Source organism: Mustela erminea, chromosome 10, assembly GCF_009829155.1.
Source record: "Mustela erminea isolate mMusErm1 chromosome 10, mMusErm1.Pri, whole genome shotgun sequence".
Classification (NCBI taxonomy): domain Eukaryota; kingdom Metazoa; phylum Chordata; class Mammalia; order Carnivora; family Mustelidae; genus Mustela; species Mustela erminea.
In genome coordinates this window covers 19,182,480-19,208,171 of record NC_045623.1, presented here as the reverse complement: position 1 = coordinate 19,208,171, position 25,692 = coordinate 19,182,480, and the positions used below count along the sequence as shown (strand labels likewise).

Here is a 25,692-nt window from a genome sequence, read left to right as displayed (position 1 = left end):
TCTGTCTTCTTGCTAAATGTAATTCTCAAGCCTTAGAAACTAGGCTTTTTTTTTTTTTTCCATGCCACAAAAGGCCTTGTCAGTTAGAAACCAATCATTAAGGGCAGAATGGATCCTGCCCCCACCCACCAAGATTGATGAATCACAAAGAGGATGGCTTCACTGTAATCCATTATCTCCAACATATTCCATAACATAACAAAAGGAAAAAGAAAAAAACTAATGTTCTTTTCATGGATAAAATATCACTAGCTGCATCTTTTTTTTTTTTCCCCCTACATTACACATTCCAAAAAGAAAAGTGAAACCGGAGTGGCATTCTATTCCAAAGCAATGCTAATGTATCTACAATCAAGAAAGAAAAAGAAACAAGATTTTTTTTTTTTTTATTGTAATTGCAACCAGAGCATGTTGGGATTCTCAAGTTAGAATGTGCATTGTGGAATAATAAAAGTATTTCCTTTCATCATCACCATCAAAGTACACACAGCTAAGAAACTTGCCATTAGATAAAAGATTAGCAGCGAGACTGATTTTACTGTTTACATGATTAAGTGCCCTTGTGGTCTAATGTATGTTGGGAGATGCCTCAGTCTCTGAAGGTCAGACATTGAGAATACAAAGTAACAGTGAGGAAGAAGATAAAAGCTTGCCTGTGGCAAAAACATTTCATAGGAAAAGAAACATCTGGTAGTGACTTTCATATTTATGGGACTAGAATCTATTCCCAAGTACCTTGAGAAAACTCATATACTCATGCAGTTATTAAAATGAAGAATGTCCTCAAATCTTTACTGGGAATATATTCTCTACCCAACACAAAACAATTGTCAGTTAATTTTTACATAACTTAGAAGTATATGTTATTGATCAGAAACAACAACAAAAGTATGGCAATGTGTTTGTATCCAACTGCTTCTGTACAAAATCACCACAGATTTGGTGGCACAAAACAATACAAATTTATTCTATTATGGTTCTGGAGGTCGAGAGTCTAAAACCAGTTGGTCATTTGTACTGTGTTCCTTCTGGAGTCTTCAGAGAGAAATTCTGTTTCCTTTCCTTTTTTAGCTTCTAGAGGCTACTTGCATTTCTTGGCCCATGGACCTTTCTTGCCATAACTCCAACTGCTTTCTTCTGCCATCATGACTTCTACTCCTCATTCACCCTCTGTCTCTTTCTTATAAGACCATTATTGGGGCATCTGGGCAGCACAGTTGGTAAAGCATCCAATTCTTGGTTTTGGCACAGGTTGCATTCTCAGGGTCCTGATCTCAGGGTCATGAGATTGAGCCCTATGTCTGGCTCTGTGCTCAGCATAAAGTCTGCTTAAGACTCTTCCTCTCCCTCTACCCTCCCCTCTGCATGGGTGTGCTATCTCTTTCTCTCAAATAAATAAATATTTAAAAAAATAATACCATTATCATTAGACTTGCCTCCTCTTCTGCTCCCAGATTACCCAAAATAATCTAAAAATTTCTGATTTCATCACATCTACAAAATGTCTTTGGTTATATAAGGTAGCATATTCACAGGTTACAGGAAATAGGACACAGTCATATGGTAGGAGTGTGGAATAGTATTCAGCCTACCACAGGGTATCCTCTGGCCTCTAAATATTCATGTTCATCTCAAACACAAAATACATTTACCATATCCCAAGTTTCTCCAAAGTCTCAAACCATTACAGCTCCAAATCTCATTAAGTCTCATCCATTCAAAAATCCCAAACCTCACCATTTAATTTATCTAAATTTGGTAGGATTGGGAGTCTGAGTTGAATACATCCTGGGAAAAAAATTTCTTTCCATCTATGGACCTATTAAACTTAAAAACAAGTTATCATAATGGTGACAAGCAGAGGTTAATAGTTACAGGCACCCAAATCAAGAGAAAATGAAAGGAAAAAGGAGTCCTTGGCACCAAACAATATCAAAATCCAACTGGGCAAACCCTGATAGGTTTCAAGGTCTGGGATTGGTCTTTTCTGGCAAGACGCTCTGCCTTCTGGGCTCATCATTCTATCTTCTGGGTTCATAGCTCTACCCTATAGGCCTGCAGCTTCCTCTGAACCATCCTGCCCTTTTCATGAAGGGTAGCACATGTTCGCACCTGAGTCATGTTTTTAGCCTATTTTCTTCCTGCAGAATCTTGGAAGTCTGAAAGTCTCCTTTCATTTCATCCCCTCTCTGTCCTTTGCAGTCCAAGCGGACAGTGTTTCTGCTGGTATAACATTCTAAATGAACTGAGGGTCTTCTGTGTATATCTCAGGGATTCACTCCATTAGATGAGAGAACTCCACCACAGATCTTTCCTGGATAATCCTATCTCTATTCCCTGCCTCTGCTGAGATGGCTGAAGGGGTCCATGAACGACATGTCTAATCTCCTCAAAGAGCTCTCTGTGTGGGGATACTTTGACCCTTAGATCCATTGGGGGCACTGTCAAGAGATTATCCAGCCAAACCCTTGACTTTATCTCTAGAGTATGCTTTCCTTACAATGAACCCCCTAATGTTAGCATCTTTTACCATTTGGATAGGCTGAGAATCTCTCAAATCAAGTTTTGTTTTCTTTTTGGGTAAGAGATCTCTCAGTTGATCTCTTCCCTCTTGGATTTTACTATCAGCAGCAAGAAGAAACCAAGCCATACCTTCATGCTTGGAAATCATCCCAGCCAAATATCCAAGTTCTTCTTCTTCTTTTTTTTTTTTTTTTTAAAGATTTTATTTATTTACTTGACAGACAGAGATCATAAGTAGGCAGAGAGGCAGGCAGAGAGAGAGAAGGAAGCAGGCTCCCTGCTGAGCAGAAAGCCCGATGCAGGACTCGATCCCAGGACCCTGAGATCATGACCTGAGCCGAAGGCAGCGGCTTAAACCACTGAGCCACCCAGGCGCCCCTCCAAGTTCTTCTTCTATACACTTTGCTCCTAACACAAGTGTAGGACACAATTCTACTACGTTTTCTGCCACTATGTGACAAGAATCCCCTTTCCTCTCGGACTCATTTCCTTCTGAGCCCTCAACAGAAGTATCTTCAATATTCATACAGCCAGATACATTCTATCTTTAACTAGTTCGGTATTCCCTAAGATGATACAGGCTTGCTGTGTTCCTCATCTCCTTCTGAGCCCTTACCAACAACAGCTTTAACAGTCACATTTCTACCAGTAGTCTGTTTCAGGCAAAGTCAGCCTTTTCTATCATTCTCTCAAACTCTTCCAGCCTCTGCTCCTGTAATTCCAAAGCCACTCTTAATGCATTTTTAGGGATTTGGTAAGCAGCTCTCTACTTTGAGGTACCAAAATAGGCCTTAGTTTCCTATGGCTGTTGTGACAATTTATTATGGAATAAGAAGCTTAAAACAACTCAAATGTATTCTCTTATAGTTTTAGAGGAAAGAAGCCAAGAACCAAGATGTTGACACAGTTGTCTCTTTCTAGAGGCTTTAAGGGATAATTTGTTTCTTGGCCTTTCCCAACTCATTGTCTGCCTGCATTCTCTAGCTAGTGACCACTAACCAGACTGACTACTACTTCTTTCTCCTATAGTCACATCCCCTACTCCATGTGGTCTCCCTCAAGGACCAATGTGACTATATTTAGGACGCATCCAGATAATCTAGGATTATCAATCTTTGCACCTCAGGATCCTTAATTACATCCTTTGATCCATAATCACACTTTTGATATATAAGGTAACAATATTCACAGGTTCTAGTGATTAGGACATAAATATCCTGGAGGGGTGAGGTATATTATTGAGCCTGCTATAAACAGCCAATGAGGACTGCTAAGTGGTGAATTATGAATTATTATTAATGATTTTAATAATGAAATTATTAATTTCCTTCATTTCTCTCATTCATCAATTATTCGTTCATCATTATTAGCTCCTTCTACATGAAAAATATCATGCTTGATGCTGGAGAGACAGAGAGAAAAACACAATTCCCATCCTAAGGAATTTTTAGTGTTGTTTGGAAAAGGACAAAAAGATAAAAAATTGAACCTTAGTGGGCAAATGAGAAAATTTTTAACTCAGACTGAAAGAAAAGAATAGGTCATGGAAGGTTCAGGGATCAGGACTGACATATGATGAAAAAGTTGAAATCAACCAGCCAAATAATGGGGCACAGGGTGAGTCCAGGCAGAGGTAATAGTTTGAGAAAGAAATCCTTTTCCTATTTTTTACTTACATATTTTAATATTTCAGAGAAAACCATAAATTAGAGTTGTGATAAGTATTAAGTAGCCATTTTTTTTTCCTCTGTTGATCTGTACTTTTCAATCTTAAAAATGTGTAATAGTTCCTATCACCACCCATTGCTGATCAGTCTGTGGTTGGACATGAGAATAAGCAAAATCATCTGGCTAATAATTACTCAGGTTTACTCTCTCTAATATATTGGGGCAGAGAGAAACATAGACTGAGGTTAGCTATTGGTATGCACTGGAGCTGAGATACTTATAGGTACTACAGTGGTATATAAAAATCACCTATAGACCTGTATAAAAATATAAATTTAGGGGCACCTGGGTGGCTTAGTCGGTTAAGTGTCTGACTTCAGCTGAGGTCATGATCCCAGCTTTCTGGGATCAAGCCCTGCATCAGGCTCCTGCTCAGTGGGGAATCTGCTTTCACCTTCCCTGCTGTTAGGAGCTCTCTCTCCGTCTCAAATGAACAAATAACATCTTCAAAAATATATATAAATTCAGAATGCCAGGCATAGTTTCTATCTTGAATTCCCACATAAAAATGGGCAAAGTAACTAGATAGCAAAATCATGACGACATAGACAGTATTTACAACAAAACTACTTGAGATATCCTCACAACATATCCCCCAATCCATCCACAGGTGGGAAATAAGGGCCAACTGCCTCAGGAACTGCATGGGGTTGGATAGAACAATGTGATATTTGACAGACTCCAAAACAAGAGAACACCAAGGAGCCAACAGATATTTGCTGGGGGACCAGTCTGAGAACATGAGCCAAACCTAAGTGGTTTTCCCCCACTGTAATACATGAGGGAACTTAAGGACTATTGGGTCCCCAATGTTGGGTCCCCCAATAATGGGTCCGTGATTAAAGGAGCAAGACTGATACAAAGCGAAGGTCAAGCAAAGCTTTATTTTGCGCCAAGCATGGAGAATCAAACAGACTGGCCAGGGCCAGGTCTCTTACAGAGAGCGTGACCCCTCCCTGCCTCACAGAATTTTATAAGCAAAGGCCATGCAGTTGAGCCTGGCCACACACAGGTGGCCAAAGAGATTGCAATATACAGAGAAATCTGTACAGTCATGCTAGGTCACACACAGGTGGCCAATTGAACTACAGTTCACCGCATAGTAGCTATTTGAATTAGCCTATCACCTTAGTCAGAATGGGTGCCCAAAAGGCACCCCAAGGGCGGGGCCCATACTCCTTGGTAGCTAGGAGACAGTATGCAGCTCCACTGATTGAATGTCTCCACCTGACCCAACCCACCCTTGTACTTGGGCTTTGTTAACTGGGACTGGTTTCCCGGACTTGCTTTTTAGTAAGTTCCCTAGGGGGGAGGGGGGCAGGGTCAATTTAAGTTTTACTGCATAAACAACAAAATGGCAGTTCAACCCGGGTGGGGCTGCTCTGGCTGAATAGGCCTTTACAGGACTGCACAGCAAGATTATCTGAGGAGCTGAAGCAGTCTGTCTCCCTAAGAACTCTCAAACTGACATGCTAGAGCTCCTTTCTGGAATGGGAATCCATATTGAGGAGTAACAACTAACAGTGGGATCAAAATTGATCTCAATAGAACAGAATCAAAGGAAGAAAATAATCCAGTGGGGAAAGCTAACAGAGGCATAAAATCCTACAAAGCAAGCTACCATATATATATTTTTTAAGCATTAAACATACACACACACACACAGACACAGAGGAACACACACATTCATGCATGTAGAAGAAAATACTCTGTGAAGTTAGACAAGTTACTTAAAACAAAACCCTTTCTGAAAGTAAAGGATAAATAACCTCACCAAAAATTAAAAAAAAATTAAAAAATAATTTAAAAAAGAGAGCAAATAGAAGTATCACACTTAGGGTCCTGGGATCGAGTTCCGCATTGGGCTCTCTGTTCAGCAGAGAGCCTGCTTCCTCCTCTCTCTCTCTGCCTGCCTCTCTGCCTACTTGTGATCTCTCTCTGTCAAATAAATAAATAAATAATCTTAAACAATAAATAAGTAAAATAAAATAAAATAAGAGTATCTGTCTCCTATGCTGGGAGGTCTTGGCTATTGATACTCACTGTAACAGCTGCTTCCCCCTAATGTCCACATTATTTACTTTGTTATGCAAATATTCAAGTATCGCCATCTTACTATCAACAATAAACCTCTAACCACACTCTTTTTGTCTGTATTTTACTAGTTTAATTCTCAGAAGATGGCATATCTTCTATTTTTTTTTCCTAGAAGTTCATTGCTTCCTATTACATTTATATGGACTATATTTAGTCCACATATAATAGCCATCTGAAAAAATGGTTTATGCCTCCAAATGTATCTTGGTCTATTTTCATGAGAAAACGCAGAAAAAGAAAGGAACCAACGTTAAATCTAGAATCGATTGCATAGTGAATGAAATGTATTTTTAAACAAATTCAAAGGGGTTAATGGTGAGCTTAATATATGTAATGGTGAGCTTAATATATGTATGTGAGCCTAATATATGATGGAGGACACAGAGTGAAAAATATTCAAGTAACACATATAAGAAAACCAATTAATCTATACTCTGACTATACAAAAACATAATAAAACATAAATAGGGTAAAAATAATTTCACTATGTGGGGTTTCAAAATGGCTATGACAAATGGCCTCTCAAACTTAATTCTGAGGTGATGACTAAGAACATATATATCATTGCTTGAAAAACATTTTATTAAATTTTAGAGCTTATATTTTTGGTTTATAGTTCAGCATAGTTTAGGTACATTGGCATGAATTATATATAAAACCACCAGTTTCAATATATTAAAACAAAGCACTAGGGAAATGGCAGATTAATATGTAACCAAACAAAAAATTTCATCTGTGATAATGTCAAATACATTTGTTATCAGGGAAATACTCAGGGTAGATGTTAAAACCAAATGATGATATGCGATGTTCCTTCCAAGCCTTAAATTATGCACTGAAGTTGATGAGACTGAGCAGGACAGCCATTCAAAAAAGTATTCAAGAACTTGATGCATAAAATGGATTTCTTGCTCTTGTATTTTCTAGAATATTGTATTCATTTTCATGAATATGCCTAGAATTTCTTCAATCGCTATAAACAAATGAAAACACAGCGGTCAGAAGACTCTACTTTATCTCATGGTGAGTTTCTCTGTTACATTCAAAATAAGTTTATAAAGTAAATATAATAATATGAAAAGTAAATATAATAATATGAATTGCATGCAAATTTGTGAGTGTAAGTCTTATGCTGGGAATTTCCTTTCGTAGCAAGTATGAACATCATCAGTCTCCTCTACAGACCTTATCTACTGTATTAGTAAGTTAAGGAGCATTATATCCTAATCCATACCTTTGACCCATGTTATACATTTTGCCTACTGTGCCACTAAATCCTTTGATTTAAAGCCTCGTATGTAATCTGGAAATCTAAATAGGAATTACTACCAACACTGTTCAATTTTATCTCATCTATACTTAAATAGTGGTGCAAAGGCAATTAGGCAGACACTTTGATCAATATTTACAAGCAAACTTGTCCAGTTTGGCTATTATCCTGAAAACAGACATTGAAAATTTGTTTCTTTTCATTTTTATCCTTTCTTTTCTATGATTTTAAATAAAATGTGTAGTTTATTTCATCTGTTCTGACTTTCAATTTTATGCACTCAAAGTAAAAAGCTGTGAGTTTAGTTTTATATTCCCTGAATTTAGAATGAACTGCAACCAGATCCAAAAAGGTATTTTATTCTTCTCCAGTCTGAGAAACATTGATACAATCTCTATATTTGAAAAAAAAAAAAGATTATAAAAACAAAATATAAATTCTCATTAGTTATTTTAATTTGTAGCCTGTAAGGGTTTCTCCACCTCCTTGGATTTAAAATGAATCTTCATTCATCAAGATTCCCAATTGGAGCAGCTGGGTGGCTGATTTGATTAAGCATACGACTCTTGATTTCAGCTCAGGTCATTTCAGATCTCAGGGTCCTCTGATGGAGCCCTGTGTTGGGCTCTGTGCTCAGTGGGCAGTTTTACTTGAGATTCTCTCTTTCCCTCCCATACTGTCCACATGCGCGCGCGCTCTCTCTCTCTCTCTCTCTCTCTCTCTCAAATAATAAATATGTCTTTAAAAAATTTCCAAACATTTTATTAAGTATCTCTCCTCCACAAACCAAACTGACACTAGGATTTGTCAGGTGGCCTAAATGAATTGCATCCCTCACATATAATGAACTAAATCCACTGTGTCTGGAATCGAACATAAAGTTTGGATCTGGTACCTAATGCCTTTCTGTTATCTACTGCTGTATGTCCTTCCTTTAGAACTTCAGAAGAGAGACCATAAATGTGGCTAGTGTAAGACAGAAGTCAGTGTAATCCTCCAAAAGAAAGTTTATTTATTTATTTTATGGCATAATTATTTGCATGATTACTTATTGGTAATTAGCATTTGTATATTTCTTTAAAGGCAGCCATTTTAAGTGCCAACACATTTAGGCTAGTAGAAAGAGGTTAAAACAAAACCCTCTCTTTCAAACTCTCTAGGTCACATCTGATAAGACAAGAGAAGGCAAACCTGATTTGTTCCAATCAGGTTTCTTATCAAAAATTTTTTTCTGGCAAAGATAAACTTGGCTCATCGAAGAAAGAAGATTCTCTAGAGGCTGTTGGTAAACTCACTTTCTTTTGAAAAACATAAATTTTGAGACATGATAGTGCAAAGGGTACGTTTTTCATTTATAGACTCATTGTAGAACATTCATAGACTACTTGGGCTTAGTATTTAATTTCTAATTTATTTTAGAGAACAGGAATTTTGTTCATAAATTTTACTTTGTCTAAATATACCAGTATATGTATGAATAGCACCAGAATTAGGACAATTTGATGTTCTTTTTTAAAATTTTTCTTTTTTCCTTTTTTTTTTTTTTTTTTTTTTTTTAGAGAGGGAGACAAGCAGATTTCCTGCTGAGTGAGAAGCTGGAGGCAGGGCTCTATCCCAGGACCATGACCTGAGCTGAAATCAAGAGCTGGATGCACAACCAACTGAGCCACCCAGTCCCTCTGACAATTTGATATTTTTAATGATTCTCTATTGAAACCTACACACTGGGTCAAAAGATAGAACCACAAATTCTAGGCCACTGTAAGTTCTATGCATAGGATTCTCCTCTTCGGAGTCCAGGGATCCGAGTAAGTAATCTCCCCCCATGACCCAGTCCTCAAAAAAAATTTTTTTTTCCTCAACGAGTAATCAAGTAAAATGGTGCTAAATGGAGAGTTTCTTTTCTTATAGTTAAATCTAGGCGGTCTGAGCCCCATGGGGATATGTCATGTACCAACAATCCCTCAAATCTGAGTATTCCCTGTTAAAGAGTCTATAGGGGTCAATACAATTTTCATAATCACGGTTATCTGATGTCTCAACTGTCTCAACTCTGTCTCCAGCTACTCTTAGGGAAGGAAGAAGGGCTTCCTTACTTCTAGGATACTTCAGTTTGGCCTTGGTGGAAGCAGAGTTCGAAGAGCCCATGATTTGAGGTCCAGGCATAAGGGTACAACTTTCTATGCAAGAATGGCTCAAAGTACTTTCTTGATTGATGGGTGCGATTAAAAAAAAGAAAGAAAGAAAAGAAAGAAGAAAAAAAAAGAAAAAAGAAAAAAAGAGTGAGAGAGAGGTAGATCAGAGGCCTCTGTATCTCCTAGTGTGCTTCTACTTTCTACTACACACCTAATTATAACATGTGAGGACCAAACACTAGTTCCAAATTTTCAGATGACATCTGTCTTCTTAGCATCATGCGCTGCTACAATCTTCTTCTGTTCTAGACGTTTTCCCTCTGAGTGATTTGTCTTCTTAATATGTTTACTTCTGCCCGACAAGATTCAACAACTAGCTCAGTTTTCCACATCTGCATACACTGGCTTGTGTGAAGTGTGTTATAAACTTGTAAATCAGGGACGCCTGGGTGGCTGGGTTGTTAAGCATCTGCCTTCGGCTCAGGTTGTGATCCCAGGGTTCTGGGATCATGCCCTACATGGGGCTCCCTGCTCTGTGGGAAGCCTGCTTCTCCCCCTTCTACTCCCCCTGCTTGTGTTCCCTTTCTTGCTGTCTCTGTCTCTGTCAAATAAATAAATAAATAATCTTTAAATAAATAAATAAATAAACCTGTAAATCGCTCTGATATCTTTCATCATTGCAACCTTGTCAAAAAAACTCAGTACTGTGTTGTTTAATAACTTTGCCATAACTCTGAGAAGTATTTGTGACTGAAGGCAATTTGCCCTCACCCGGGCTACTATTGACTAGGTTGGGAAGAACAAAGGATTTCCTTTTAGTTCTTCCAATTTGGTCTGAAGAAAACGCATTCATTCTAAAGCATGAGTGGGAGTGTTGGTGACAGAGATGAAGGTGAAGACAAGGAAGAGGGGATCCTGCACACGGGGGATGCAGGGGAGCTGCTCACGGATGACCTGCTCTCTTCATGTGGCTAGTGTGTGTTTCTCTGGAATCTGTACCACCAATAATTCTCTTTCTCCAATCTTTAAGGATCCTATTCAAACTCTGTTAATTAATTTTGCTTGCACAGTCATAAAAACTCAAACGTTTTGAACAAGGCTAATGATGGGTCTGGACTGTTTGGAAAAAAATTGTGCTGCTGCTTTGTGAGTCACCAGGGCTTAAAGGTTTCATGTTATCTTACCTCCTCCAGCAAAACTCCTTCCTTGAATGATCCCTTACAAATAATTGTCCCCTAATGTAGTCTTGCTTAGGCTGGCACCTCCATGGAGAGGGTCAATCTGGTCCTGGCAAGAAAGGGCAGAGGGAGGCAGATGAGGCTCTGGTTGACCCATGCCTATGCTTGGGACTCCTGACTTCAGATGAAGGTGGATCCAGGTTCATACTGACTCACATACAACAGTGTGGGGCCCCCAGCGGTCCCCATAGGTGTCCTATATAGATTTTTTTTTTAAGTGTATTTGTATATTATAAATTTATTAATTCAATTTAAGTTTCTTTTTTTTTTTTAAAGATTTTATTTATTTGACAGAGAGAGACAGCAATAGAAGGAACACAAGCAGGGGGAGTGGGAGAGGGAGAAGCGGGCTTCCTGCTCAATCCCAGGATCTGAGGATCACGACCTAAGCCGAAGGCAGACACTTTGATGACAAAGCCACCCAGGAGCCCCTAAGTTTCTTCCTCTTCTAATAGAGGTTAAACCACTTAAATCTAGTCTTCTAGTTATTATTTAGATGTCATCTTCTGTAATTCTATTTTATGTTCTTATTTTACTATTTCTTAATAACATAATTAATCATTTTATAATGTATCACAAATTTTAGAATATAAGAATAGTCCTTCCATACTTACCTTTCAAAAAAGAAAATTTGACCACTTTCAGAGCTTCTCTTACCTTCTGACACTTATCTACCTTTATCATGAAGGTAGAGTCCATTAATTTTCACTTTTTTTTCTTTGTGTCCTATTTTGCTCAAGTAGTCATACCAGTTAAGATTTTTTTAGTCCCAGCTCTCCTTTTGGCGTTCTGTATTCCAATTAATTTTTATTAGTCTTTTTGCTATCTTTATGATGTTATTTAATTAAATCCAAATATTTCTTCTCAAAAACAATGATTGTGTTTAGTGCATAGTCCATTACTGGTATAGAACTGTACCTGTGCTTTGAGATAGCAGTCTTACTTAACCCTTGAATGTTCATCATTGATCTTGTGAGTCTTTTTGAGGTGCCATGGGACATACTGAGATATAACCTGTACAATGCATATTTATAAGACTAAAGAAAGATCAATTTGGATTAAATAGGAACATGTACTGAGTGAACTAAGTGCTAGGAAAATTCAGAGACAAACAACACTGTTGCTGAATTCAAAGGTGTAGAATTCCACATCTTAAGATATTGGATCACACCTGCCATTCAGGAGTTCAGGAATTCAGGAATTCAGGAAAAGGTATTTGGAAAAGTGATTTAATCAGTATCCATCTGATTGATAGGTTGTTTTACTGTATGTTGATATTGAAAATTAAAGTTAAAAATTGTTAATGTCTTTTCATAGTAGTTTACATTTATGCATTTTACTTGGAATGTAATGGACCTTTTTGGTTTCTTTCAAGTCCTAATCTTGGGAATTTATTTACTTTAGTTCTAGAATTTTTTTTCTTTTATTACTATTTAATTTTATTATTATTCTTGCCTATGTATTCATCTCTCTTTATTCTGTGTTCTTCTCTTTTGCTTCCTATTACTCACTTAGTACATTCTCATTCTCCATCTTCTTTTGAAATTAAGTATACTTTAAAGATTATCCCAGATTGCCTTCTACTTCATTATTTGATCTTCTTCAGAGACAGTTCTACCATTCCATATTAAATGTTTCTGATGCTGATTTTATATTTTATATCTTAGAAATCTCTTTAGTCTTTTCTGGGTTCCTTGATAAGACCCGGTTTCAGTTTACTGAGTGTTGGTATGAGTTTTTATTTAAAAAATTTCTAAGAATTCATGTGAAAGTTCTGTTTAGGAATTCATATTACCTTTTTTTGTATTTTCTCCTTTTTCTTTGGTGCTTCAGAATATTTATTTGTTTCTTTGTTTTAAATTGAGAACAGGTTTTCTTTAAACCAATATGCACTACTAATTAGCCTGCTTACTTCTGGGAAACAGAACTTGAAACAGACTTAAAAGCTCCAATGTTTGGAGTGAGGAAGTAGACCAACTTAAGAAGTTTTCTGTACTTGCTTTCCAAACTCAAATGTTTGCACAACACATTCCTGTGTTTCTTTAAAAATTAAAATGCAATTCTTGGTTTCATGTTGGAAATTCTGTATCTCAAGAAGAGGATTAACAAATGAATAGAAATATACATATATGTGTTCTTACTGGAAGCTATATGTTAAAATATATAAGAGCACAGTCATAGCCCCAGACTAGTAAGCAAAACAAGCAAACAAAAACAAATTTTCAACAATAGTAGAATGAATAAATAAATTGTCGTATGCCCTTAAAATGGGCTATTAAATATCAGTGCTACTGAATGTACCACTAATGATTCATGTACTCACATATATAATACTGAGCAAAAAAATTCCAGATACACAAAACTAAAACTATGGTGATGAGAGTTTGGGTTGTGTCACCTTTGGGAGAAAAGTTGTGACTGGGAGGGAACACAAAGGCCACTGTTTGGGAACTGGTAATATCCTATTTATGACTCTGGAAAAGGGTTATATGAAAGTTATTGAGATATATATTGTGATTTGTGCACTTCTTTGTATGCATGTTATATTCAATAATTCATTTTAAAAATGAGTGGGAAACCACTCATTATCTGTATCTGTCACTAATTACAAGTAACTAATTATATGCCTCATCTGTAATGAATGCATTATCTAATGATACCATATATCCCATGCCCTAAAACAAGAGTAAGTGTTCTGCCTTAAAGACAGGTTGAGATAATTCTGAGCAGTCAGAAATGGCTTCATAAAGGAATGGATGGTGTAGAGGATTGATAGATGCATAAAGAGTCAAAGTGCAGGGAGATTATAATTAGTTAAGATGCTGTTGCAACACTTTAATATCACATGCTAGTATTGAAAGGCTGAGCCCTGTGCCATGGGCCATTCGGTGACTCATAAATGTCTGTCTGCTAAATGTGAGTAATATTGGGCTGAATCTTACCTTTGACAATAAATTGAGTTACCACATGGGGAAAAGAAAATATAAGCTTTTCTGATCAATTATAATAATTATCTTTGGGGCAATTCTGGATATAGGCCTAGGACTGGGGGGATTTAGATTCTTACTAAGTAAAAATACCTGGGGCTAAATATTGTTTATGTAGTCACGAGCATGTTGGAAATGTGGAAAATGACAAGCATCACAAAAGTGACAAAATAGTTGCAAATTGCATATTGTGAAGATTTCCAGTTCAATGAACTACTAATTGATTTATCTTTGCATTTATGTTTTTTGATTAAAAAGTAGATACAGTGATATTTTAGAAGTGCAGATGTAAGAAAATATGAGAAGAAAAATTATATGTACCCATGTCTAAGGCAACCTCCCTACCATGGTCTAAATCTATCCTTGCATCTACCGAAACAGCACCTGCCACAGAAGGTCTAATTTTACTTTCAGCAGCATTGCTCAAAGAACAAACAGAGAAACCTAGCAAGTCCACTAAATGTGGACTTCATCAATCAGCTAGCAAACACAACCCTGTCTAAAACAAGTCAATGACGATTTCTATCAGGTCGGAAAGCAGAAAATCAAACATAAAGCAGCTCTTGGATTTCAAGAGGAGCGAGTTATCTGAGGCCACCTTTCCCCAAGTATTCTTTCTCCCTGCAAAAGATATTATCAGTTACCACAGGGTAGACAACACCGTCCTCTTCAAAGGAATTTGGAAAATGATGTCACTGACAACAGATAAACTGTGAAATGCAAATGAGGGAGGGAGCAGATGTAGTAGCAAAAAAAGAAAAGTATCATTAAAAAAAGAACTTCAAAATTAATTCTTACCTCATGTAGCTGTGACAAATGAGAAGCCGTGGAGGGGAGATAAAGAAGGAGACCAGTGTGCTGAGACTGGATATGGGGAGACAGTCACATCAGCAGAAAGCCATGCCCCCACCCCCCGTGTCATTCTTATTCCTTCTTCATACTTCCCAGCTTTGGCACCCTGTGCAAATATGCACCTGCCTTACATATTTCCACAGATTTTCTCCACATTCCAGAGAGGCTTGGAAAACTCCCCGAAAAGGAATGGCGGCGGTGGTGGTGGTGGTGGAGGGGTCGTCTTTTCACCTACTCACCGTGGGCAACCTAGTTAAACAAACTTGTTTTATTGCAATCTCTGGTTGCAAGTCAACAAAAGCAAATGACATGGATATGAAAAAATGGAATGGATCAATGTGGGAAAGAAAGGACACCGCATGCATATTTAGTGAAAAATTTCTAGTCTGACTACATTTGAAACCACCACAAAATTAATTTCTAGATTTTCAAGTCAAAAACTACCGAATCACTGGCGTTCTATAAACCAGAACACATCTCTCTTTGGTGGCTTCGGTCACCCAGGTAGGTCATTCAGGTCAGACTGAAGGCCATGGAACTTCACTTTTTAGCACACAGTGTAATTCTTACCCATACAAAGCAGAGACTTTCAGAGCAGAAGGAAGAAAAGGAAAGGAAATACAGTAACATGTTTTCATTTTGTTTTGTTGGAGTGGTTTGTTCTCAGGCGTCTGTACTCAGCTGGATTTAAAAAACAAAAACAAAAAGACAGCCCAAGACTAGAGACTCAGGCAGTAAGAAAGAGAAATGCTCGTACTGTTTTTTGTTTTGGGTGGGGGGACCCTATCTTCCATTCATCCGCAGGACCTACAACAGATAAAGGAAGCTAGTGCTCAGCATATACCAGCTATGAGGCAACACATCTAGGCTTGTTCAGTATGCACTGGCTGTGTGAGCTTAGGCAAGTCATTTCCCCCTCTCAACTTTAGCATACCCTTTGTAAAGTGTGGTTGGTAATAATACCCCTTCCTGGGATTGTTTCAAGAAGGTAATTAGATAATGCCTATGAAAGCACTTTGTGAACTCTAAAGTGCTCTGCAAATATGAGGGAATAAAAGATTGGAAAGCTGCCTCTGGGTGGCTCCTTCTCAAATATGCCCAGATATTAACATTTTAGTGGAGAAAAAGGAGTGCTAATATTTCTCATTGGCACTTTTCTACTGCAGAAGGAAGTAATCTAAGTAGAAGGAATATATTTTTCCTTGAGACTCAATAAAGCCATTTTCATTTTAATTGGAAAATTGTGGCACGTAAACATTTTTATTTTCCCTGAATTGACCCTTTTGGGGAAAAAAAAAATTAAAAGTTGTTCACAGCTTGTCTAATGGAAAAATCTGAAAGACTGTCCCAGTCTTGCCATCACCTCTGTCTGTGTGACCTTGCACAGGTTACTGCTCTTCCCATCAATCAGTTCTGTACAACAAATATTTATATAGCCCTGAATATATGCCAAGCTCAGGGCCAAGCTCAGCCTGAGGAACAAAGAAAAGAGCAAATGACATAGTCCTTCACACCTAAGAAGTTTACAATTTGACAATTGGTTTTATCTCCCAAACGGAAGTGGTAATCACTGTGTTACCCACATGTCAGGCTTGTTATGAGGATGAAAATCTAATACAGGAGAGGGCTTGGCAAAAGTGAAAAGTGGTGCATAAATGCAGAGTGGTATTACTACGAGTTATAAAACCATCAGCAGCATATAGATGGTTAAAGAATGCTTAGCAGACAAAGGTGGAAAGGGGATTAATATTTAGAGAGCTTCTGCCGCATATACACACAGAGATCTACATATATCATTTCATCCATACAACAGACTGGTTAAGTGGGTATTAACTGCCGCTTTTGACCAACGGGGAAATTGAGACTTCTATCCGTTAAAAGGACACAGCTAACAAATCAGAGCCACAGCAAAAACTCGACAGAAACTGTTGGTGTAAACTGAGTCGCTTCAGAAATCCACACAGATTTTCACCAGGGAAAGGAGTTGTCAAAATTTCACAAGCAGCATAATCAGCTGTAGAAATGGCTAAAAACAGTTTTTCAACTTATTTAAAAAAAAAAAAAAGGCATTTGAAGGAAAGGAACAAAACGCACTAACTTAATTAATATGGCAACATAAAGGAATCCAAAAACATATCACTATCCTTTCTTAACCCCCTAAACAGAACTCAGGTATAGAATAATTTTTATTTAAAAGCAAAATGAATACTGTTCCCTGAGTCCTCGAGTACTTGGAATGGATTGCAAAACTGCACATTTCAGTACTTACATGGTTAAAAGAATCATTTAGAGAGAGCTTCATAAAATCAAAATTTCTGTAGTGCTTTCTATATGGATTAGCATACCAAGCAAAATACAAAAGGTAGCTTAATACCCAGATATAATAAAATCAAGAGCTTAACTTCTAATATCCTCTCTCCAATCAGGTATGGATTTACAAAACATTTTACTATGGTTGTTATTTTCCTTAGCTAAGACTCACAACTAAATCCACCAGCCTGAAAGATTGTTGAGTTATATTGGTATGATTTTCAAAATTTATTTCCAACCTATGTAGCAGAATGAGATAAACTCTAGGGGTATGCAAAAGCTGGAAACTGCTTAGAAGCCGCTAACACGAACACATATAAATCAAGCAGCCTGGAATTATAAATATGTAATGACTATTTAGAAAAAAAAAATGTTAAATGATTGGATCTCTTGCTGACCTAAATGGCTATGAATTAACACTTCTCCCTCACAGCAGGAAGAGAACGAGTAATATTTATCAAGCACCTACTAAATGCTAGGCCCTGTAGTACATGCTTTTTATACATCTGTCATTTACCTCCCAAAAAACTTTATGAAGTGAGTAATGTTGTCTTTATGTTTTAGCCAGATGATTGAAATTCCAGATGATAGAATTGAGATTCAGAATTCAAATCATGGTCCAAAAGCACACAACGGATGAATAGAGCCAAGATTCATTTCTGAGTCTATATCTTCACTCTTCGATGTCTTAAGTCCCTCTTGCATGTTAAGTCCCTGAGAAGATCTCATCTCTTCTCTGCAAGCCATTCATAAGCATAAAAGTCTTGAAAGCCCAGTAGAAGTTCCTTCCTTCATTTAATAAATAATTATGAAGCACCTGCCCTCCGCCTTGCCCAGTGCTGAGCAACACGGTGGTGAAGGAAACCTACATGGAATTTGTTCTCATGGCCTTGATTTTAGTCTGAATTATTCTTCATTTTGAACCAGAGGCATCTCAAAAATAACCCAGAAATGAAAAGAAACTAGACTCTACATAGTGAACCAGATATATGCAGTCTGTCACCCACCGTCTGGTGACTCAGGCTAAACAGAGTACATGGGGCCCGGTTGTATCATCTACGAAACACAGATAATAAAAATTGTACTATTTACTTCAAGGTGGTATTATGCAGACTAAACCATATAATGCATATGAAATTGCCATGAACACATACACACACACACACACACACACACACTCACACACACACACACACACACACACACACACACACACATATATATGCATGTATGTATAAGGATTACCATTCTACTTACTCGGGAAAAGTAAGATGGCTTTAACATATAAGAAAGCAATGAGGGGCGCCTGGGTGGCTCAGTGGGTTAAATAAAGCCTCTGCCTTCGGCTCAGGTCATGATCCCGGGGTCCTGGGATAGAGCCCGGCATCGGGCTCTCTGCTCGGGGGGGAGCCTGCTTCCCCCTCCCTCTCTCTCTGCCTGCCTCTCTGCCTACTTGTGATCTCTGTCTGTCAAATAAATAAATAAAATCTAAAAAAAAAAGAAAGAAAGAAAGCAAGCAAGCAAGCAAGCAATGATGGGACATGATGCCAAGATTTTACCAGATTGCGAGGATCTGAGGCTCTTGCTCATATAGACTACAGAGGGTTAAAGCAGGGGTAGTTTGCAGCAACATATGGGACTTAAGAAATGAACAAGGGAGAGATGCAGAAGACATAAATACTTTTGAAGATGTATTAAGGAATGTAGAACTTTTCCTTGTGGTAAAACAACTGATACTGAGAGGCTCTGATTTTTCGTTTAATTTTGGCTTCGGGGTAGACAGGGAGGATCACCATCAGACCTGCCTTTAAGAGACATCCCACTGATTTCTGGGTGGGCAGGGGGCTGGCAAAGTTAAACCAGGACGCTGATTAGGAGGATGTTGAGACCTTTAACATCGAGCTCTCGCTGAGTTACCATGACCCATGGCTGAAAACAAATGAGTGCCATAGATATAAACGATAAGCTGAGTAAATAGTTTGTCAAAGAAATGAAACACTAATTGAAAAGGCAGATGAGTACTGAGCTAAGTGAGGAGGGGCCCAGAGATCATTAAAGTTGTATCCTCTGGGGTGTCTGGGTGGCTCAGTCAGCTGGGCATCTGCCTTGGGCTTGGGTCATGATCCCAGTACTCCTGGGATTGAGTCCCGTGTCAACCTCCTGCCCAGCGGGGAGTCTGCTGCTCCCTCTACCCTTCCCTCCAGCTCATGATCTCTCTCTCTCTCAAATAAATAAAATCTTAAAAAGAAAAAAAAATTTGTGTCCTCTGGCCTAGGTTTATAGGGCTTCCAGATCTGACTTGAAAAATCTCCCCCTGCCTACCCCGCAAGGCTCCCAATTATCCTTTTTGTTCAGACTGGGGGGAAAGCATGATTGCTGCCCTTTGGGTGAATGAAACACAACCACCATCCATGGGATGGTCAAGGCCAGTGGGGTAGGGGTCTTACCGGCCTGAGAATCCATTAGTGGCTTCCAGCCCTGTCTCTGTCATCACACCCACAATATTTAGAGCATCTTCTCTCTGCACACAATGCTGCTGTAGAGCAATGTACTTCTGTCTCCCCCAGGAAAATAGATGTATTCATTTTTGTAGTATCATAATATTAAGCAGCTGGCCATTGCTTCTCACCATCTCACTTCTTACACATTTCTGCTTTGTCAGCTGTAAGTCCCATGCCTAAATACTGTGAAAACCAGAGGAAACATTATAAAAGTAATTGCATTGGCAAACAAAATATATAAACCCTCTGGATAGAAGTGAAAAATCCAACAATTCACTTTTCTTCCCTTTTCCAAGATAAATTCTTAAAAAAAAAAAAAGTTCTTATGACATAAAGCCTCATATTTGAATGATCTATCTCATAACTTCATAGTTATGATGACCATTGATCTGATTTAATTCATAACTTTAAGAGGTGTCTATATTACTAGGGAGATCAGTTATGCAACTGGAGCACAGAAGTTAAATAAACCCTTCAAAATTCATAGATGATTTAAAAACCATTGGTACTTAAAGGCAGGTCACCTGACCCAGGATATATTGCCACCTCTTAGACTAGGTATAAAGGTAAGCTCTGATTAACTGAATTGGCCCCTTGATCAAACCATATAGTAGGCTCAAAGGCAATCTCTTCAAAGCCAAAACCCCATATGTAAGTCATCCCACTCTTACTTTTATACCACTTGTGGACTTTTTATTGATACTGGGTTGATAACAATAATATAATTATAACAAAAACAATGATAGTTGAGCAGCTGTGGTATAATGGTTCATAGTAAATGGCAACAACAGTAAGAGAACAGCTCTAGCATGGTGATCAAATATGCAGGCTCTGGAAAATTCTGTCTGGCTCAGTGCATCGGCTCCAACATTCTTTGACTGTATATGTATGAGCTTAGGCAAGTTAGCCTCTCTGTTCCTTTCCTTTTTTTTCTTTAAATAACTCTATCCTTCAGGTGTATGGAAAAAAGAAAAAAAAAGCATGGGGGATCGTAATAATACCATCTAACAAAAATTCATTATAAACATTAAAAGAAGTAATACATATTAAGGATCTGAAATGTGGTAAACATTCAGTAAGTGTTACCCACATTCATTATTTTAAAAACATATGGTATGTATCTATACTATTATACTGTTAACATATTCTTTGTATTATTGTTGTCATCATTGTTATTACTATCATTATTGTAACTACTTTCTGGTTCCCAACAGCCCCATGAGATAAGTAGTGAATAAGCTCTATAATTATTCAGCTATTAAGGGCCTAAGTCAGAAATTGAAACAAAATGCCCAATACCAAAATTCCATAAAGCCTTGCTTGTTGGTTTTCTATTACTCCTATAACAAATTACCATAAACTTAGGAGTTAAACAACACAAATTTATTATTATACAGGTCACATATACAATATATATGTATTATATATTGTAGGCCAGAAGTCTAGCATGATGTCAGTGGGCTAAAGTCAAAGTTTAGCAAGGCCATGCTATGTACCTTTCTGTCTGTGGGGGAGAATCCATTTCTTTGCTCATTCAGGTTCTTAGTGGAATCCAATTCCTTATGGTTTGTCAGACTGAGGTCTCATATCCTTGCTGGCTATCAGCTGAGGAGAGTTTCCAACTTCTAAAAACCAATCATTCTTTGTCTCAAGGTCCCCTTCCTGCATTGGCAATTTGAACAACAGAGGGTCAAGTATGTCTTATGCCTTATGCCTCAAATGTCTCCTGTTTATTCTAACATTACATTTCTCTAATTCTCCTGCCTTCCTTTTTCATTTTTAAGGCCTGTGTATTTATGTTGGGTCCATGCAGATAATCCAAGGTATTCTCCCTATCTTAAGGTCTGTGACTTTAATTCCATCTTCCAAGTTATTTTTGCCATGTTGTATGTAACATATACACACGTTCTGGAGCGGAGGGCATGGGCATCCTTCTTGGGCCATCATTCTGCCATATCATAACATGGCACCTTGGGGCACCTAGGTGGCTCAGTTGGTTAAGAATCTGCCTTCAGCTCAGGTCATGACCACAGGGTCCTGGGACTGAGGCCCACACTGGGCTTCCTACTCAGCGGGAACCGCTTCTCCCTCTCCCCCTGCTCCTATTTCCCCTCTCTTGAATAAATACATTAAATAAAACATAAATAATGTGGCACCTCTGATTTGTGCTGGGGACCAGTTGGAGTCAGACAAATAAAGCTGCTAGTGACAGAGAAGGAAAATGAACTTATTTTATTTTAGAAAAGGAAGAAATTATTTAAAAGGGGATTAATAAGAGTTGAGCAAATAAAATATGTATGCAAGAATATGTGACAAGTGATTAACCCCACAAATTTATTAATATCTCCTACAAATTAGTAAGAAGATGAAAAGTTCAAGACATATGGACAAAGGAAACTAGTAAACAGGTAATCTGTAATTGAAGAAACATCAGGGTTCAATGATATATGCAAGTTCTTAATTACATATATATACAAATAATTCAAATACCAAAATTAAGCAATGATTAAAATTTACCTAAAAAGAACATTTTCCTAGAGATACAACTTCTAAACAATTATCTCAAGAAGACAAGCAGAAATATGTACAAAAATTATGTGTAAGAATATTCATCAGAGCATTATTTACATATAATGGGAAAAAAATAAAGAAAAGGGTATATGTAACTAAAACAATTCTCTTCATCTTCAATGAATGCCTTATATATTCACTGTATAATATATTTAGCCAAACATGTGAACATGTTTTGGTATTGGAAATAAATGAAAAATCTATTCAAAATATTTTGAAAAAAAAAAAGAGAGATGAAAACAAAAATCATGTTATTGAGATATTCCTAAGAACAGAGATCTTTGAAAAGTAATTTGAGAAAGACATCCAAGTGATAGTGAACCCAGCAGAAAGCTACTTTAAAACCTTTTGGAAGAATTCAAGGTGTAAATATAGAACTATTTGAGAAAGAATAAACTAGGATAAAGGCTAAAACACAAATGTGAAACAAGCATATAAATGCATCCAGTTTTGTGGCGATTAGGGCAAACATGAAATTTAGAAAGATACTATCATGAATTGAGTTAGATTTAGTCATTAGTTTTCATTTAATGATTCAGAATTAGCCATGATTTTTCATTTAATGGATAAGATTTATGGTACTATACAAGAATGAAAATATTAGTAATTAATAGAAAAGGTTTGGTAAAGACATATGATCTTTCACTCAAAGACAATTCAATATTGGAAATGAGGCATGATTACTTTACATCTGGCAGAAATTTATAACACTAAATTGATAATAACATTTAACTATAGGAAGAAAATGTAAATTTCACTCAGAGTTCATACTATGAGTAATGAATAATCAACTGAGGAATAATTGCAGTCATAAAACATCATTATTCATACTCTTTACTTCTCAGGGCATCTTTACACAATACTGAATATGGAGACACTTGAACAGAAATGGAAAAATCGTCACTTCCCACTGGCATCCAAAAGGATGTAAGAGTCAACACCAAAAAGACACAAGATCATAAGTACTCAGTTAACAAAATGCAGGAGATATAAGGTACACAAATTAAAGACTGTATCTTTCCCTTATTTCAGGATATTGACCTTGAAAGAATGGGACTACCGTTTTTAGAGAAAGTAAACATGAAGACATTTTCCATGTGTAGAAACAGGTATTTTGATCTTCCTCCAAAGAATAATTCCTTTTCTCCATTAAGCCCCTTCTAAAAATCTACTCTTTACCAAAACCTTTCAATTCTGTCCAAAACATTATTTCCAGTAATCTATTCTTTCAATATTGCTTCCACGCTACAACATTATATGCTATGTGTGAATCCCCATATCCCATGCCAAATTTTATATTTTGCAAGTCTTTAAGCAAGAGTTTTACTCTCCTATGGAAATAATTCACTACTGAGAAGAAGAAATTGATTAGAAGATCTTTGACATGTATTAATTAGTGTTACCTTTCTCCTTGAACTAGTGTTCAAGAGATATCAAGATGGCTACCTGTGTCTGCCCTCAGTCGGGGCTTGTGTGATGATTCTTAGGGAAGTCCAATGAAAGGAAAAGACAAGGGATCCCCAAAGTCCAGGAACATGACCATTTGATTACTTGGGATTTTCCTAAGAGATAACGCAAGGCTGTTTCTTAATCAGTATTTAATTAGAAGCTAGAGAGTTCAGGTGGGTCACCTAAGAGGAAAAGCTTTATTAGGAGTTTCAAGGAGTTCTTCAGTTAAAGTCCTACAGTAAAATTGAGGTTCAGTCTAACATCATCATGAAACATGTATACTAGTAGAGAAATGACAATCACACACATATGAAAATACATTTTTTAAACTACATTTAAGCCACAGGGATGAGAAGAAGGAAGAGATGACTATTTAAATGACTAAGAATGTTAATAGATTCCATTCACTCTAGCTTCACCAGTTAAAACACTAGCACTCTTCCCTGTCAGTTTGCTGTAGTGGGGCCATTCATACTCAGCTTGGAAAGACTTCAGGGCTGGGAGATTTGTCATGTTTTCTGCATATTCCAAAGGTTTACATACTGCTAGGAGACAGCACTAATAATAAAGCATGGTCTCATGAATTCCCTCTAATAACTAGAAAACCGATACAAACTGCAGAACTGGGGAGATTAACGAGAATGCAAAGACATACAATAAGCACATCAGCCCTACTTCATCAAGCAAATGTTCTTTGCTGTACAATAACAAAGATAATTGAAGACTGTACTGGAAGAGAGCCTAACCATCTAATAAGTACTTGGCTGTAATTCACTTGCCAATCAGAAACTGAGACATGACAAGTTCTGAAGCAGATAATGCCTGATTTGAGCAGTGGCCTTGTTGTTTATTGATTTCAAATTTGGCTTAGAGGGTTACATAAGAGTTAAAAAAAAAAAAAAGAAAGATTCTGAGGGAGGGACTAATTAACCACAGCAAGTTTAACTTAAAGTTCTATCATGTTCTAGCTTAAAGTTCTATCAAAATAAAATTCATTTTACTGGTTTCCCTATAATCAAGACATTACTTTTTTATGTAACAAAAAGGGAATGCAAATTAAAGCAATCAAACTGTTGCAGTTTCCCACTCATGGAATAGGCTGCCAACATTTTCTAATAATGGAATCTTACTAGTCGTGTACCCTTAAGCTAGTTTCTGTAAACTTAAGTACATTTTGCTATAAAATATGAATAGCAGTGCCTACCTTGTAGGGCTGCTGTGAGGGTTGAGATGCATTGTGAATTTATTCAGTACCAAATGAAGACTGGACACATAGGATCAATGATACCTCCCAGCATTGTTTTGCATGAGTCTATGTGAATGAGAAATTTAATTTTGGGTTGCAAGAGGAAGCAAAAGAATAGTACATGGTGACCAGACACAGAAGATACTCAAGTTGAGGAAACAGAAGATGAAGTCTATTGTTCAGCCACCTCAAGGTCTAGAAAAGAAGTGCAAGACAAAAGAGGAAGGATTGCTCTGATGAAAGATAGTGAGAGACTCTGTATGCAGTCAGCCATACCTCAGGGTGTGGGGAACAGAGTTAGGAAGACCAAAGTTCTCCTCATCTTTCCATCTCTGAAAATGGCAGCATCCAGCCAGCTTGCATAGCAGATGAGAAGCATCAACAGTACCAGCTGTGCCTGCAGAGAGCAAAAATTTCAAGACCACTGACAGCAATGGCCATGGTGAAATACCTCTCTTAAAACATTTTTAAGCAATACATGTCCAAAAGAGCGCTAGCATAAAAGAATGCAAATAGACTTTTCTTGAGCACATGAGAAATACCTCTTAGAAATTCCACAGAGAAATGGAAGGGTTTGGCAGGGAAGTGGAGAAGGTTGCTGGAAGGAGCTCAGGACACATTGAAACCTGGAGCTTAATGTATTTTGTACCTACAGCTGATAGCACCTGAGTTACTTAAGTCACATGGTTTACATATTTTTGTTCTTGCTTTTTTGCCCCGACTAAAAACAAACTCCTGGAGGACAGATGCATAACGTCAATTGTTTTGTATTCCGCATGTTACCC

The 25,692-nt window shown here is 37.4% G+C and overlaps 1 long non-coding RNA gene across 1 annotated transcript in view; it reads right to left on the bottom strand.

The window, feature by feature from the left end:
* LOC116568119 overlaps positions 1 to 25,352 on the bottom strand; it is a 95,235-nt gene extending 69,883 nt beyond the window's left edge. The window contains exons 1-3 of the long non-coding RNA XR_004276510.1: positions 25,184 to 25,352; positions 14,953 to 15,079; positions 10,938 to 11,040 (exon numbers count right to left, since the gene is read on the bottom strand). This is a non-coding gene — a long non-coding RNA (uncharacterized LOC116568119). The remainder of the gene's footprint in view (positions 1 to 10,937; positions 11,041 to 14,952; positions 15,080 to 25,183) is intronic.
* Between the last annotated feature and the right edge of the window lie 340 nt (positions 25,353 to 25,692).